This window comes from Rhipicephalus sanguineus, chromosome 1, assembly GCF_013339695.2.
Source record: "Rhipicephalus sanguineus isolate Rsan-2018 chromosome 1, BIME_Rsan_1.4, whole genome shotgun sequence".
Taxonomy (NCBI): domain Eukaryota; kingdom Metazoa; phylum Arthropoda; class Arachnida; order Ixodida; family Ixodidae; genus Rhipicephalus; species Rhipicephalus sanguineus.
Window position 1 is genome coordinate 295,260,676 of NC_051176.1, and position 18,014 is coordinate 295,278,689.

The 18,014-nt window shown below is 46.0% G+C and overlaps 1 non-coding gene across 1 annotated transcript; it reads right to left on the reverse strand.

Moving 5' to 3' along the window:
• Positions 1–8,069: 8,069 nt before the first annotated feature.
• Trnaa-cgc (transfer RNA alanine (anticodon CGC)) lies at positions 8,070–8,141 on the reverse strand. The gene has a single exon. It is a non-coding gene; the product is annotated as a tRNA-Ala (tRNA).
• Positions 8,142–18,014: the final 9,873 nt, after the last annotated feature.

Genomic DNA, 18,014 nt, shown 5'->3' on the forward strand with positions numbered 1-18,014 from the left:
ACTTAGAAAAACAAAAACAAAAACCTGACGTGCATGCTGGCCAGAAGCTAACGGCAACAAAGAGCAGAGAAAAAAGGCAAAGAGTATTCAGATATGAAAATATTTACAAGCTTATCCTGAACGAAACGTGAGGATCATCTGACATATATTCTTGAAGGCAATACGTACTGTTATTATTTTTGTTTCTTACGTGATATTTCAGCTACTTCATTTTACACTTGGACAACACGTTAAACTGATCTGTTTGTTTATGATTGACTAAAAAAGTATGTTTTTATCCAATGAGCTGTCGATATTGGTATAAGCGAAGCCTCTATTGGTGTTTTTGAATAACGCTTTTCTCGTTAAGCGGACATTTGCAATTATGTGAAGCCAACACATAACGAAGCCAAGGAAAGCATAGGGAGTGTTATTAGTGGTTTTTAACATATGTCTACTAATTATGAGATGAACTGAAGACGATTCAAGGTGAACGAAAATACAGCTCATCGCTGGCTCGATCCCCGCCGGCGGCGAATTGTATTTTACCCACGTTCATTTTCCCTTATCTCTTAATCACTTCAATTAATTTAAAAACCTGAAATAACCCCTTGGCTTCAATATCTGCTGCCTTCATACGGTTGTGCCAAACAAAAAACGGGCCCTTTATATATATATAAACAAGTTGCGATGTTTGACATATTTTTGTCGTAAAAAGCCAGGCTAAACATAAACTTGCGAAGCTCGAACATGTGAGACTCCCGCATTAACGCGAATGATTAACAATGTGGAATGGACCAACGTGAAATGACGGCGTTATAACTAAAGGATATGGAGACGGCATTGTGTTGTTGACGTGACGATGACGCTCGAAGGATGACCACTGTTATGGTGGACTGGAATGGGGCAGCGTGTCGCCTGAAGTCGAAAACGTGGCTCTTTTTGCGATGACAGCCTGCGGGGTTGGAGCACACCGGTCCACTGTGTCGCCCTCTGTTGCAGCACCCTGAAGTAATTTTTGTTAAGCGGAGATATAAAGCCTCCGAGATTGGTCATTGCAGCTTCTGCGCTAGTCGCGCATGTCCGTGACAAACTCGTCGGTTGCTCCCGGCTGCTTTCACGCCCTCCCTGAGATCACCGCGGCAACGATACAGCACACAGACACCCTTGCACGAAAGACCACATGTGCCGAAGATTCGGTCACAACCATAGCCATGGTCTCGGCCCCCAGAAAGGACACGTCACGATAATTACGGGCTCACACGAGGCATGTCATAACTGCGCTACTACGAACATGTGGGTGGCATGCAAAACGCCATGCAGCCTGATGAGGACGAAGAAGAAGGAAGAAAAAAAGGCGCCGGCCGAGGCGGATCACGTTGCAGGCGCCTTATTACGCACCACGGGCGTAGAATTTTAAAGGCATCTACCCTTCCTGCAACAGCCACAACAGTATGAACGCCAGGTCACGATTCCGTCGCCAGGAACCAGAGGTCCCAAGCCTCGGCTCTAGCGCACACTCACCGAGCCTCACAACGAGACAACCGCGACGAGGAGAGCTCGGAGTCGATACCCAAACAATAATTCAGCGCACTGCAGCTCAGGAAACATGCCCTCACCGCACGAGTCTCTCACGCACGCTAGTGCAGTTTCATGGAGGCAGCTACAAACGTTTCCGAACAGCACGCTATATCGCTGCGTGTACCCCACACAATACCAGCAGCAATGCCCAGATTGCAATGCCCCGGCTAAGCGTTATCACACCACTTGGGCTGTTCCATTCAAGAACGTTTTCGGTGGAAACTTCCTTCAATAAGAACTTCGGGGATAAAAGAAAATGTACATAGATGTCTTACCCGAAATTTGGATATACATTCACAAGAGTAAAACTTGGAAGACCAAACACCCCTAGTCTCGCTTCACAAGTCACTGAGAACTTGCGCAAGATTACTAGGTGAAAGTAACACATTAATATCCTCTTAGCTTGCCGAGAAATGGACACTTGAGAGTACAACTTACGAGAACGGTCACTGAAATAAAGGGAAGAAAAATGCGGTGAGCAAGGAATCTCTAGTTATGAGGATCTTACATCCTATCTTTACATGATTAGGATAAGTTCCTGCGCTTGTGTATCTATCTTCTAGAGTGAAAAGCATCACCCCCAAAACCCCGTACCTCCCCCAAAACAAATTCTCCAAGCCCAAACAAAGACCGATATGTCAAAAGTTGAAATAACCGTTGCGAGAAATACGGACGTACTACGTGTACGGAGCTCCCGTTCTCTTGGAGTGCTGCCAGAGTTGGGCGAGAACGCATTTAGACGTCGCAGGAGATAAGCTGGTATACATTCATATAGGTACGACGTAACACCGAATCTATTAAACACGAACGGGCATCACGTTTTGCCACACGGCAAACTCAAAGTTTCAGCGGAACTGGTAGTGAGTCAGCATCAATTTGAAACTCGTTCCATTTTAGGACTTCTAGAATTGCAGAAGCGGACGCTCTTCCCGACTGACTGCCGCACAAAGAGGAGATCATGAACATTTGCTGTGAAAGTGTTATCGTTGTTCAGTGCTGACAGCGTATACACGCAGAGAGACAGATAAAGATTAATACATGACCAAATTGATGCCAGGCGCCGCATTCAAAAGTGTCTTTATGCACTTTAGTTGTGCAATTCAGGGTGAACATGGGCAAGATTACAAAGGTATCGGAAAAAGTGGGAACAAATGTGTAGGTATATTTGTTACGCGCAAAATTGCATAAACTTAACCACATCGTCATAGTAATTTTGTCTAAGAACGCCACATGGTATAGGAGGAAATCACCACTTTTTTGTTAGACAGGGTTAACCTTCTCGTGCTCAGAGACCAGTCTTGCCCGACGATCCTGACTGTATTTATATTTCATAAAGTTCAAGAACACGAGGCGGTTAAAGGTCATTTCAGTCGATTTCACTGACTTCCTATTTCCTCCCTCATTCTGACTGACTTAAACACGCTTAAAGTAGCATAGACAAGTTCGGTAATTTCAAGTTTTTTTGCTGAAGCTGCTACTTATGTTTATGGTCACCTACGTCTGTTGAAATTTTACTAATCTTCAACTTACGTCCACTGCGACACTTGTCTATATTAGCTGAGCTGGACAGAGGCTTGTCAGAACATCTCGAGGGATCAAATGCACGAAAGAGTATATGTAGGCGTTCGATTTCATTGTGTTTATTGACTGCGCATCTGAACGTTTTCCAAGGGGGGGAATGCAGAAGATTTGAATGTGTCGTGTTTTCCTCTCCCTGAACTGACAAAGCCGGTAAATGTGATCGTTAAATTTCTTGACTCGATCAGCTCGTCTGCTCCGACTACCGGTTATGCTGTCACTTTGATCCTCGGGAAAACGAGGCGGTACTGCTTTTCATTCAAAACATTCGAAACTAGTCAAGAGAGTCATAACAAATATGTGCTTCAGCATCACATAAGTCATGCACTAACTTAAACCAATGTTTTCCGCAACAAACCCAACGCTTAAAGGAAGCTGGCTACATAGTCCACGTTTTGGTGTCAGTACCAAAAACGCAGCTCAGAAAAACACGTGCTAGTTTGTGCCAGTATGACACTCAAACGCGTGTAGCATCAGATAGCAAAAAAAAATTTGCACAGAGACCAAGGCTCCTTCCGGGCACCGAATGCGAAAGCAGCGCGGATCACAGAGAGACGCGGCGCCGAAAGGCGCGGCCGGCGAGGTCGCGGCGTGTCTGGCCGTATCAACTTCTTTGACATCATGTAACGCGACAGTATCAGATGACGTCATCACTTGGTCATGTGACCTTGCAACTTAAGGTTCTTACTTGGTCACGTGACTATAGTACATGATGTTATAACTTGGCCATGCGCTCTATTTGTGCAAAGCTAATGTTGGCGTGGGCCAAGCCATTTAGGAAGTCTGCGAAATGGCGACATACACGACACGAGAGGGCGCTATTCAGGCGTCTGGGGCCCAAAATGTGTTTCACAGGAAACAAAGATAGCTTCGCATGAGAAGAAAAATGCGGGCAGTTTTCAATAAGTCGCACAAAGCTTGGCACAGCGAAGGACGGGCCCGTCACCCCTCGTACTCCCCGACGACCGACAAGTCTAGCTTCGAGATGCGCGGCTTCCTCCTCAGGAGTACGCACTTTCTTAGGACGCCCCATGAATCTTTGGACATGATCGGACGCAGCTAGGCTATGCATGATAGAGCGGAGGTTGCGCGCGATGTCCCCGTCGGTGGGTGTGGCTTGGATACTGCGTATGCGCGGCTTGGCCAGGTGGTGCGGTATCCGGTCGCTAGGCGGACGCGATGCTTGCTTCCTCTTTCCTTGATGTTCTCTATTTCTTTCTTTTTCTTTCTGGATTTCTTTCTCTCTATTTTTGTTTCTCATTCTTTCTGCGCAACGCTTTACCCTCTCCCATCCTCGTTTCGCTCCTCCTCACCATCACGTCTCTCCTCCTAACTCTCACTTCCTTTTCCTACCCCCTTGCAACACTGTACTGCACAACGCTATGCTATGCACTGCTCTGCTAGCATGCCTGGATAGCTGATAGGTTAGGACGCTTGCCTTCGGATCGAGGGTACGCGGGTTCGAATGCCGCCTCGAGAAGAATTTTCTTTTTTCTTTATACATTTCTTTCTGCCTCTCTGCTTGTTACTTTCTTTCTTTCTTTCTTTCTTTCCTTCTTTCTTTCTTTCTTTCTTTCTTTCTTTCTTTCTTTCTTTCTTTCTCTCTCTCTCTCTTTCTTTCTTTCTTTCTTTCTTTCTCTCTCTCTCTCTGTACTCGTTATCAGGGCAATTAAAGGCCACGCCGTAGCGGTGAGTAGTGGGATTTGCTCAAATTATGTGGCACATACCCGTTCATGATGATGATAGTTTTCTGGCACGGCCACACACTTTACCGCCGAGCTAGAACAGCTTCGCTGTTAAAAAGGTTATGAACTAGAGCTATTTTTCGAAGGCAGCATACATAATTTTACACGAACAGTCAGCATCAAGGCATGTATATAATTGCTAAAAAGTCATCTATTTTCAGCAATCAATCATCATAAATTTAGTAATCCTGACAAAAGCACGACATGTCTTCAATGTTGTGTCAGTGTTGGGTGAACAATTATTCAGCAGACTTATAAAGGGACCTCTAATAAGTTTCACAAATTCGTCTTCCATATTCATAAAGTCCCGACGCTTGCGTCACTTGTATTTGCACAAAAACACAATGTATTATCAATACAGTTTTTCTGAAACGCTTTTTGAAAGAGAAATAATACGGATGATCGATATTATGACTACATTTACAGCTAGTTGCACCGTCAATATTACAACGCCGTAACATCTAATCTTTGTCCATTCACATTCGCTTTAGAAATGTCTAGATAAACAACGTGCAAATTATGGCAATAACAATGCACCAGCTTGATTTGCTCTCGGCGTACCCATTACTACTTTCAAAATCTTAGTGCTAGCCTTCTCCTTATGAAAAAGAAGAAGAAGTTAGTGAGACGCTAGCCATTTTTCGAAGGACAGAAAACATAATTATTTGCTCGAACGATTCCTTAGGCACCCACGAATACTCGGTAAGCCTTTTTGAGTTGCTCTCTGCAGTTAATCATATTGGTGCAAGAGGATGCTGAGCAATCAGCAATCAAATGATCGAAATCTAAGCCTCTCAACTATATTTAATAATTTTTTTAGCAATTTACGTGTATTTTCGCCATCTTCCAGGAGCTGCCAGCGAAGCTTTGGCAGAGGTGATTCATTGCGATATATTTCTTTTATTGCGACCGCAATTATGTGAACACATTCGGCGGTGTTTTGGTGTCGCCGTCGGCGCGGGCGTTACCGTGGCGTTCTGTATAAAGCCCAAAGCGATTGCATCGCCCTGCGCGTCGTGCGTTCTATGTGCGAGTGAAAGCGTCCGAATGCTGCCGTCGATCGCTGCTCAAGCAGAGCGGAAATGCACCGTCAGTCTTTCGTCGCGCGAAAGGCGCACGGAAATAGGAGCTGCGTGCCTCCGGGAGAAACGGCGTACCTTGACTTAGAGAGGAGCGTGGTCGCCCACCTATCTCTAGAGGAGATCAACAGATGGCTCATAGCTGTGTGCGTGCTGTGCTCTCAACGCAAAGCTCGCGTTGAAGCCATAGACAGCCCGAAGGTCACTTCGCTCGCTGAAGTTGCCGCGTACCCTAAAGGAGTGATCTGCTAGCCCTTGCTCGTGTAGCATTCGAATTTCTTCCTATCGCATTCATTGCTTTACCATTGTGGTGAAACTGGGACTTGTCTATGTATAAATCGTTCAACAACTACTATTATTCTGCTTACGACAACTGCCCTTGCAACTCTGGTGACGTCTACTTATCGGTAAGGAAATGGCGTTGTTTTAAACGCACACGTTAAAAAAAAGCGAACATAAAAAGCAGACGTCTGCTGCTGTCGCCGCGTGGGTGACCACATGCATTAGCCAAGAGAGAGAAGAGGAAGGCAGGGAGGTTAACCTAGTATCCACTATGCGACCCTGCACTGTACAGTTATAGCACAACAGCTGCCACTGAAAAGCACCCAAGATGTTTGTTGCATTTGCAAGAGGGAGCGATTAATAAAGAAAAGATTTGTCCATCGTTTCGTAACGCTGGCATGCCAATGCGTTTTCGATCACGCCAGGCGGTTCTCGGCTTTCGCTAAACCGGCGGCGATGGCCATATATATACGCGAGCCTGCCGTGTTGGAACAATACATGCGCGTACGATGCAATGGGCACGTAATAATGTATTTGTATGTTTGCCCAAACGAAGACCTTACGTAAAAAGAATACACGGCAAATAATAATGAAGGGCGAAAAGCAGGAAAAACAGCACCTAACATGGCTCGGATAACGTCGCCAACAGGCGGAAAAGTAAAGACAATACAGAACGCGAGGAAAAGTTGAACAGATAAAAGCGAACACGGGGTTCCGAAATAAAGCGCGCTGTGAGCTAACGTGTCGTTGGATGCTGCTCCAGCGTGAAAATGGCTTGCAAATCTCTCCGGAGGGAACCATTACCCGTTTCCAATCCCAATGGCGGGAACCAGTTTTCTGCTAACACCTCCGGCGGTCTAACGGGGGAACAATGTACGCTATTGTTGTTTAATTCGCCTTTCGTCGGAGCATTTATGTCAGCCCTGCTTGTTTTCTTTTTTTTCGCGTTTGTTATTTTTGTCATTTGTTTATCTGAATCCCAGCTTAAAACTTCCCGTGCCAGCTAAGTGCGAACACGTATAGAGAGAATGTGGGCATTCGCCTACGCACCCTAACGGAGAGCGTCGTTCGCAGGCCGGCTTTTCTACCACGCGAAATTCGATTTATCCGATGCGACTTACGTGACTAACGCCGCTTCATTGCGCACGGATGCGGGGTTAGTGAGGCGAGAAATTTGCAATGTTTTCGAAAAACCAGTTTTGCTATGGCTATGCAAATGAGTTGAGAAAATGCGCAAGGTTCGAAACCGTACGGTTTGCGATGTATAGTGTTACGCTGCCGTCACGTGCATGTTAACATTCTCGTTCATCGATATTTCTATAAATGATGCGTCCACCACACTTCTTTTAATTTATCCGGCAACATCGCGTACCGAAGCATAATGAAGTCGAAGCGAAAATACGACCCACCTTCGAGCAAGCTGTACCGGCGCATCAAGAGCTAAATGTGCTGGCGTATTCAGATAGGCGTGATCATTTGTATTAGTTTCATAAGATGAACTAGATTGTCGTTTTTGTTTTTGCTATTTCACGTGTCCTAGCAATGGATGACACCTGTGGCCTAGGTCTTTCGACGAAGATTATGCAAGGTCCGCTAGAGTGGAAAGCGCCACAAGTTAGCCATCGTCAACGCAGCCGTCCCACCCCTTCGTATTACCTCCTTCGCGAATGAAGGAAAGAAGATGACTCTTAAGGGCTCGTTTTCTTTGTTCGACACAATATTAATGAGAACTAACAGACAATAACGCCAAGGAAAGTATAGGGGGTGTTATCTGTAGTATTCAGAATATAAATGTGAAGAAAGTAAAGTGGACGAAAAGATAACTTGCCGCCGGCAGGGACCGAACCTGCGACCTTCGAATAGCGCGTCCGATGCTCTACCACTTAGCTACGGCGGCGGTCATCCTCCCGTCCACTTTATGGGGTATATATGTGCATTTAAACCTTGGAGTGTTAGTCAGCGCCAATCGCAGCCATGGCGGCTAGTGTGGAACACTCTTTTTCTGCCTTTCTGGCGTCACGTAGCACGTGAACTTTTTACGAGCTGGCAGCTGACCAATAATCCCTCGCATACTACCTGAAGGCATCAAGTCTGGTAGAGCATCGGACGCGTTATTCGAAGGTCGCAGATTCGGTCCCTGCCGGCGGCAAGTTATCTTTTCGTCCAGTGAACTTTCTTCATATTTATATTCTAAATACTACAGATAACACCCCCTATACACTCCTTCGCGAAGCCCTTCATGGCAATGGAAGATGCTTGTATCATTTATCTGGTAGTGTTTGTAACAGAACCGAAGTCACACAGGTGCGCCAAGCATAGGTGTCCAGCGATTTTGCACGCTGCACCACGAATGTCTCGCCTTAAGATCTCATCGCAGCCGAGTTCAAGGGAGCCTAAGCGTACCCATACCGCTTGTCTTCGTTATGCGGTTAGGACGCCATAACCCCACTGTCCGAATGGAATAAAAACAGATCGTAAAGAGATGTGAATGCTAGTTACGCCGGCGCTCAAATGGCAAAAATGGAGTTACTTCAATGTAAAAATTTCAGGAGCCATTCCACTCTCTCAAGGTGGCTGACCAGAGAAGCACATCACACATGGTTAAACAAGAACGGTAATTGTGTTTATTTTCATCACTTCCTAATGGTAGTTAGGACAGACTAGTGATCACTGTGATGAACACTAATTGGTTCAGCTACAACCTTACAGATTCTTGGCTAAAGTTAGATCGATACACGACCATTGTTGGTTAGCTGAGCGACTTAATTGGCTTGGTCCGGCGCTTGAAACCAAGCTCTTCTATCACAAACTGAGTAAGTCATTTCTTCTCGGGCTTTAAAGTGTCCACATTGAAGTCTCCAACGATGATCACAGGGAGTGTACTGTTATCACGGCTAACCCATGCAAAGTACGTCGGTCCGCAGTGCGGCCCGGTATTGCACTATCTCCGGCATCGGCCCCCGCTCACCTGTTTTTATTCTTGACGCACAAACAGAGAAAATACATGGGACACCAGCCGTATAGAGCTTCGCTGTACTAAAAAAAATTCATCTTCAATAACCACTGTGTCGTCGCCGCTGCCCACATGTCACCTTTTGTACATACGTACAGCTTGAGGTCGACGTTTCACGTCAAAAAATCAACATGAGTTAAGAGAACCCATTTCACCAAGCGACACTGCTCACATCGCGTCGCGCTAAACCGGGGTTGTGGTGGGGGTGGTGGCGGTGTACTCTTTATTACGCCCAAAAAAAGGGGACCAGTGCGAAGACTGGTTGCGCTGGCTTAGAGGAGGTCGGCCTACCGGCATTTTGTTGTATACAATGAACGTGAGCACATAACGTCAGCAATGCGCAGGGTCGATTACTGCGGGTGCTGTGATTTGATGACTGCATTTGTAGCCAATATTAAGTACTAGCACTATTGACGTTGACTGATGAAGATCACCGATTTTTAAAGGCAAGATGGGTTTCTGTTCGGCAAAGGTGTTCCCAGTGGTTTGTTACCAATGCAACGAAATCTGTGATAAAGGTCAGTTGCGTTTTTCGTTATAGAGCCGTGATATGATCATGAGGCATGCTACAATGTTGGATTCGTTATGTTATCAACTCAGGTTCTCTATCGCTCACTTAAATCTAAGAACCCGAACGTTTTTCTTTTATTTATGCCCATTGTAGTAAAGCTGCCATTGTAGGGATCGAACCCACGCAGCGCCATAGCCCGGCGGCGTATCATAATACGTGTTGAGCTGTTTCTTTCCGTGTGCGCTAAAGCCATAGCACTTTCGTGCCCCTTAGATAATACGGATTCTGTAATACTTTATTCCAATCGATCATAAAGCATGTTGATGGAAGCACTGTAGTACTAACCAATTGGAACGTAGCTTTGGTCCCACGGGCGATGACGAAGTGCTTTCGAAGAGCCAGCATACATCAAAGGGAAATAAAGAGCGGAGAGAGAAAGCTTAAGCTGTATTGAGAAGGCGGCGATCACGGGTTGAGGAGGCATGTTCCAGCAGAGAGCGCCCTTTCCGCAACATACACCGCAATGGTCGAGAACTAGAGCTTGGTAGAGAACCACTGCAACTAAGTTACAGCAACGATTCTACGGATACTGGGTGCTGCTACGAAGATTCAACTGTGGTGCTATGATTACGCCGAGATACACCGTGTCATGGCAACGTTCGGCATCATGTTTGCCAGCGATGTTGCCACTTTGTGAGTCTGTTCATGTGTTTGTAAGGTGTTACAATTGACGGATACCGAATAGATAGGCAGCAAGTTATTTATGAAAACTATCAAGAACTTTGACGAGCATTTTTAAGGGTTTCTGCCACAGTTTGAATGCCATAGCTAGCGCAATAGTTTATATCATTGATTGATTTTAACTTCATTTTTTTAACTGACTTGAGGGAAGCAGAAGTATTCACGTTGCACACGGGTGACTTTTCATTAAGGTGCATTTTTTTCTCGCGATAGAATGAGGACACGAGTTGAAATATCTTAAAACAAAGAAGTAAAATTTAACGCAAACTTATATAAGTATTATATTTAGAAAAGGGCCCTATAATGATTACAATTTACTGCGACGTGCTCAAATCGCATACATCGTCGAGAAAACATAGTCACATGCACAAGCAATAGCCCAGTTAAGCCCTCTAAACCCGCAGAACACCAGGACACATTGCATTTACTGGAAAGCCTAGCACCGCCGCGACACCGGTGCTTCATTGCTCCACCGACGAAAAACGTTCTCTTGTTGTGTAAGAATCACGGCGCAGTAGCGCTAGACACAGTGAAGGAATGGGCTGCCCTAAAGCTCCGTATTGCGTATGAAACTTAGATTGAGAAATCTGGAGCCAAGCTTTTGCAAAGAGCCCTGTTCTCTTCAGCACAAGTTGGAGGGACGAAAACATGTGCGCTATTCTTTCCGCTCACGGTGAATTCGAAACAAATCGGGTCAAGCAGGAAACAGTGCTTTCAATTACGGACGTCTTACGTAGCGGGGCATCGAGTGTCGTATGCACGAGCCTTTCAAAGCGCACGATGTCACACGAAACTGGAGACTTCGTTTCAAGATAGATCTTGTTGAATGTAGCTTCGAACGTAGATTAAAACTCGGCTGTCAGGAAAATAGGATGTCGGGAACCTTTCATAATGCATTCGGAGCACGTGCAACGAAGGAAAAGCACGTCCCCTAAGAAACGCAATATTCTGTTAGGGATTGTTTTTGCAATAGGACCACGGACCCTCGGTGTGAAACTTGAAACCGTTGACATATATATATATATATATATATATATATATATATATATATATATATATATATATATATATATATATATATATATATATATATATATATATATAGAGAGAGAGAGAGAGAGAGAGAGAGAGAGAGAGAGAGAGAGAGAGCTAGAGAGAACGCCCGCTTGTTGGGCCGGCTGGCGTCTCTGGCGGGAGGCACTGACTGCTAAAACACAGAAGAAGAGCAAAAGCAGCGCGGTAGGTATGCAAATATATTTCTTCCGTTCTGCTTCCGGCTGGTGGACCACCCTTTGTGGATGTTTGGTCTCCTAGCCGGCATTACAAGCCCATGGTGCAGAACGGGGCATCACCATCTTTTGTTCGCCAATTATGCCATAAGAATAAATCCATCTGCACCTTTTATGATGAACTAAAGAGCGTCTATATTTACTGCCTTGTTGCGAATTATACCACCCGAACGAAAGAAACGACCTCGGCCGGTCATACTAAGGAAGAGTAGCGGTGACGGAACAGGGGCTTCCGGGACTACCATTGAAAACGCCTGCTGATGAAGCAAGCCTGCTTACCAAGCGGTGGCCACAAAAGATCGCAGCGCAACAAATGATTAGCTGTTCGGTGCTTGACAGTTCAAGCGCCACGCCTCACCGCGGAACAACTGAAACGAAAGCGTGATATCGTCCGAGTTTTCCTGACACAATTTATCAACTAGATAAAAGCGCCGGTCATGTACAATACACCAAGACCAGCATCGCAACATTCATTGGAAGTTGTGACGTATATGATACACAGTATCCATGTGTAACTAGTAGTGATGGGGTTAGCATGGCTTTTTAAATGACGTCCCGCGAAAAAGAGGTAGGAGAACGTGGAACAACAGTTGATTAAATCAAATATGAATTGATAATGCACGTGAAAAGGTTGCGACTCCTTGCACGCCATGCCTCAAGAATTCAGATGCACTAGAGAGATGGAAGCATGTCAGCATTTTGCTCATTCATGAGAAGAAAGATGTTAGACAATGAAACAATAATAGGTTTGCTTTCAGTATTGTAGAAATTATGATCAAATTAATTTTCAATATAATTAGGGTAACGCCTGACTTCAATCAACCCACAAAATAGGTTCGCTTCAGGAACACGTATTCTGCAACAATAAAGTTCACTCCATTAGTCGGGTAACCGAGGAATCTGCAGAGTACAACCAACCTCTCCAATATTTAGTTTTCATAGATACCGGAAACTCATTTGATACCAGTAGAAGTACCGGCTGTTATGCGGGCATTGCATAACCAAGGAGTATACAGGAAGCAAACGTGAATGTATTCAAAAATGCATATAATGAGTGGGAAAATAATGATTAAGAAAGAGGTCTGGAAAGTATAGATTCTCTCCTATATCATTTAGTGCTGGCTTAGATTCATGCTACTTAGATTGAAAACACATTAAGAGTGAAAATAACTTAATAGACCAATATCTCAGCAACCTACAGTTCCAGATGAGTGCCGTGCTGAGCAACGCTGGAAATGATTTAGAACGTATGTTGGAGGACCTAAGCCGAGTAGGGTTGTATATTACGAGCGTTCAATTCTGGCACCGACTGTTAAGAGAAGAGAGAACAACATCAAAGACTTTGATAACGAATGAAGTGTTGTTCTCGTGTGCAGTTCCCGAATCTCTCAATCGCCACTGCACGAGCAACAAGGGTACTTTAGCGAACGAAGTCTTCCGTTGTCCTCGTCAATTCCGACACAGGATGGTCGTCTCTGTTCTCTCGAATCTTACGTGACTGGCTTTTGTGCGCCAACAACAATCCGGCCGGCCAGGCTATAAGCAATCAGAACGGCCGCGTTGTGTCGTCCTCCTCGGACAGACGCTAATTAACGCGGGCTCCCTCTGTCGCCTAATTGGTTTAGCTACCGGCCACGCACAGCCGTGCCCGACGTTCCATCCGGAGGGGATCATACCAACCGTCCGCGCAAATCCCTCTGCACACGCGTGCAGGAGCAGGCCCCCGCCACTCGTTTCCAGCGCCCTTCGGAGGGTCGCAGACCCCTCAGCGCTTGCCGTCCTTAATTGAGTCAGGTTGTTTGTGCGAAGGGATTAAGAAATTAGGGCGCCATCGTAACAGCCCCCCTCCCCTCCCCGCCAACTTGTTTCCCGCCTCGTGTGTCAAAGAGGAAATCGGCCCTGTCGTACTGATACAGGCGAAGTCTTCCTCCAGAAATTCGTCCCCTGTAACACATTTGACTTTCTGCCATTTGCTGGAGTGTTATAGTATGTGTCAGTGCGCCGCGCGCGTGCGCGTGGGCGTGCATGAGTGCGTTATGGGGATTTACGTGCTCTTGCGACATAGCACATAATCTATTTGCGTACATCATTCGCAATTTTTCATGTTGCAACCCGGCTACGCTGTGTCTGATACTGACGATTTCTTTGGAATTGACGTAAACAACGTCGTACTGTCACAAAGGCGCGTAAAAGAGAGAGAGAGAACCAGAGTCTCTCAATCCTTCTTATGGTCACGAAACTTCTCCGGCACCCTATGGGGCAGCTTCATACGCTGCCCAAAGCTGCCGCAACGCGGCGCCACTGTCCCACAGAGGGCATCGTTGGCGTGCCGAACGCTTGCGCGGTGCGACACGACCTGATGGTTGTGGTGCTTTCTGTGCTTCTGCTGCGTTATTTATGCCGAACGCGTTTTGCATGGCGGCAGACGGTTCCGTTTACAAGAGAACAACCAAAAAGCGTGTTTGGTTTACCGCGTAATAAGGAGCAGCGCCACATATGAAAGTGAGCCCCACGGCTTCTAGAGGTGATTCCAATTTTGAATGATTGCGCACTCGTACATGCACAAAACACATTGGTGCCTCGGACATCGCCGCTGCCTGCGATTCCAATTTCAATGGCCTAAATCTTGTTCAGAAGTGGCATCGCGTCGGCGAAAAATTTGTAGCTGGCGAAGCACCTACGTTTCATTTTCTTGGTTGCATTTCACCTCAGTTTCATGTTCTTGGTCTTCTTTACAGAAACAGCCCTTGCAGTAATGATTTATTGATCTCCTGTTGAAGCACATCTCACAGTTTAACAGAAAATTGAACAGCCGTGCTGGGCGAACAATCGGCTCGCTGCGCAATCAATAATTTGCGATTTCTTACGGGTGAATGTGGGTGTAACAGCTCAGATGTTTGCCTCTCTTTACAAGTTGCACTACTGGGACATTGTTGCGAGTGCGCAGCATTTAAATTTAGGCAAATAATAAAAAGTGGAACCTATTAAAGCGTCGAGACTAACTGCGCTCAATAGGCGACGGCGGCCGCATTTCGCTGGGGGTGGAAAAAAAAAGAAGAAAAAAATGACCGCACCCCGCCACGGTGGTCTAGTGGTTATGGCGCTCGACTGCTGACCCGAAGATTGCGGGATCGAATCCCAGCCGCGGCGGCCTCATTTTCGATGGAGGCGAAAATTTTTGAGTCCCGTGTACTTAGATTAAAGCCGCTACCTCGCGGTGTGTTAAGGCGTTGACAAAATTACACTTCTTGGGACGGCCGTAGCAAAGGCGCGTTGCCGGAGCTAATCGCGGAAGCTACGCATTACTTCACTCTACCGCTTCCAGACGGCTACACTACCCCGCGGACCAAGAGCACTGTGAGAGGAAAGTGTGAGAGATAAAAGGCTCGCTCGTGAAGCCTCCTGCATGTGTGACCGTAGCGCAGTGGTGGACCCAATGACGGACCCAGCTATCGTCGCGGACCCAGTGGTCGTGAGTTCGACTCCCGCGCACGGACATTTTTTGTTCTAGTTTCTTTTTCTTTGCCATGTGATCGTGTGCATTTTGTTGACGTATTTCCGTGACGGAAATACGCCATGAAAGTCTTGGTGGACCCCGGCATAAAAGTAAAAGAAATGCAGGGCTGCCCATGCTCAGCCACGAGCTACCAACTCTGCCATGGCATGTTGTAGGGGTCGATCTTTTTCACCACGAAGGCAATGAATACTTTATAGTGGTACGCTCTTAATCGTTTTTCTTCGAGGTTCGCAAGCTTAATCGTACTGCCGCAGCTGCTGTGATCAATGCAAGCGCAGAAATTTTTGCGACCCATGGCATTCCAGCCAAGTTGTGCAGTAACAACGGCCCCCCTTTCAACAGTGCAACCTTCGAAGCTTTCACAAGTAAATTTAATACTAACCACATCACTTCTAGCCCGTACTACCCGCATGACAACAGCTTGGCAGAATGCGCTGTTCAGGAAGCTAAGCATCTGTTAAACAAATGCCCGTTTTCCACCTTGAAGTGCGTTGCTCGAATGGCTGAACACTCCGAGGAACTAACGGCTATACAATCGCCAGCTCAAAGACTGACAGGGCGTCACACCAGAAGCCAACTCCCGCTCTTCAACTATCACTTGGAGCCGAAGATGGTACCCACGGAAACTATTCGTGAGCGACTGCAAGAAATACGACATAAACAGCGTAGCTGCTACAACAGAACGACACGGTGTCTGCCAGACTTTCATAGCGGAAACTGAGTGTCCTTATACGACACATACAGCAGAACGTGCGCTCTAGCCAAAGTGGTTAGCCTGCAGGGGCCAACGCGATCGTGTGGTGGCTACAGGCAATGGGCAGCAGCTACGCCGCGAAAGAGAACATCTCAGGGCCACAGAAGTCACGGTGCCTGCCCCTAAGTCCCAAGCAGAAACCCCAAGACACGCAGCACTAACGCACGCAACTCAAGAAGACGAAGGCGAGTTGCGCCGAGAGCCGCAACGCCATCCACTACCAGAATGCAACAAATAGCAAAGCTATCCATATTTGCGAACGAAAATTCCCTACAACGTCAACAATGGTTGTTCTCCTCTTTTTTGTGTGTGTGCCATAAAGAAGACAGGTTGTAGTAATGGAGCGCAATGTCATGCTTGCAAGTCAGCCAATGCGCATGTGCAACGCTCCCGCAGCTTATCGCAAGCCTCTCATATACTGCGTTGCTGAATAAATTGCTTTTGCTGCCCTGCTACTCGCCTGGGCGGGCGGACGGACAGACAGACAGACAGACAGACAGACAGACAGACAGACAGACAGACAGACAGACAGACAGACAGACAGACAGACAGACAGACAGACAGACAGACAGACAGACATTCAGATAGATAGATAGATAGATAGATAGATAGATAGATAGATAGATAGATAGATAGATAGATAGATAGATAGATAGATAGATAGATAGATAGATAGATAGATAGATAGATAGATAGATAGATAGATAGGTTCAAAGTGCCTTTGGTTCGCTAAGAAATGCTTCGCATTTATAATACCGTGACTTGTTGAAGACAGTAAGCCTTGCTAAGCTGTATGAACTCTCGTAACGCACATACGCGCTTCTTAAAGCCACTTTACGGTGGTCTAGTGGTTATGGTGCTCGACGGCTGACCCGAAGGTCGCGTGATCGAATCCCGGCCGCGGCCGCCGCATTTACGAGGGAGGCGAAAATGCTTGAGGCCTGTGTACTTCGATTTAGGTGCATGTTAAAGAACTACAGGTGGTCGAAATTTCCGCAGCCCTCCACAAGGGCGTCTCTCATGATCATATCGTGATTTTGGGACGTTAAACACCAGTTATTCTTAAAGCCTGGCAAGGGTTACCCTCCCCATGCGTAGGGTAGAAAATTGGGCAGTCTGTTAACGTGCCTATCTCTCCTGTATTTACTCTTTCTCCCGCTCGGCAGGAGTTACCTGAGGCAACCTCTAAACCAAGCAGGTATGCTGAAATAGCACGAAAGAAATGACACTCATAAAACCTCCACCCTTTGAGACGCTATGTACTCAATTGTGCACACCACTTGTTTTTGACATTTGTATCGACCAGGCGCCAAGAAAGAGCAAGATACAATGAGCTTTGGATGAATTTAACCTACTGCCTAATAAATTTGTCTTCATTTACGTTAATTTTGCAGTGTACTGTTGCATATGATCACTTTGATGAAGCCATACCATGTTCAACGAGTGGAACGTTCGTGGAGCTTAATTCCCGCAAGCCATGTCAAAAGCATAATTTTTCTTTGCTCAAAATGGACATAATCGAAAATGAATTTGCACTATATCCGTAGCCTGAGGTTTCATTCCACTTATGCAAAAATAGAGCATGAATGATTTCAGAATAGATATTTGATTACAACTGAATTAAGATTATTTGCTATAACACACATATATTAACGTATTATGACATTATTTTCGTTGCAACGAAATATCGAGTGCCCTGAAGTAACGTTGCATCGATTTGACGCATTTGCAGACAGTTCTTCATAGGTGGCGTCTGAAAGGGTTAACGGTGTCCAACCTACTGTACTAGCCATGCCTGTAATACCAAGCATAAGTGCCATTTGTAGAGTGGTTAAAGGGGCTCTACAACGCTATTCAAGCCCTCATTGTTTCAGATTTTTGACTGGTGGTTTGCTTAGACTAAAGGGTGGACAGATTAGTGCAGCAAGAATGGCAGCGATAGGGG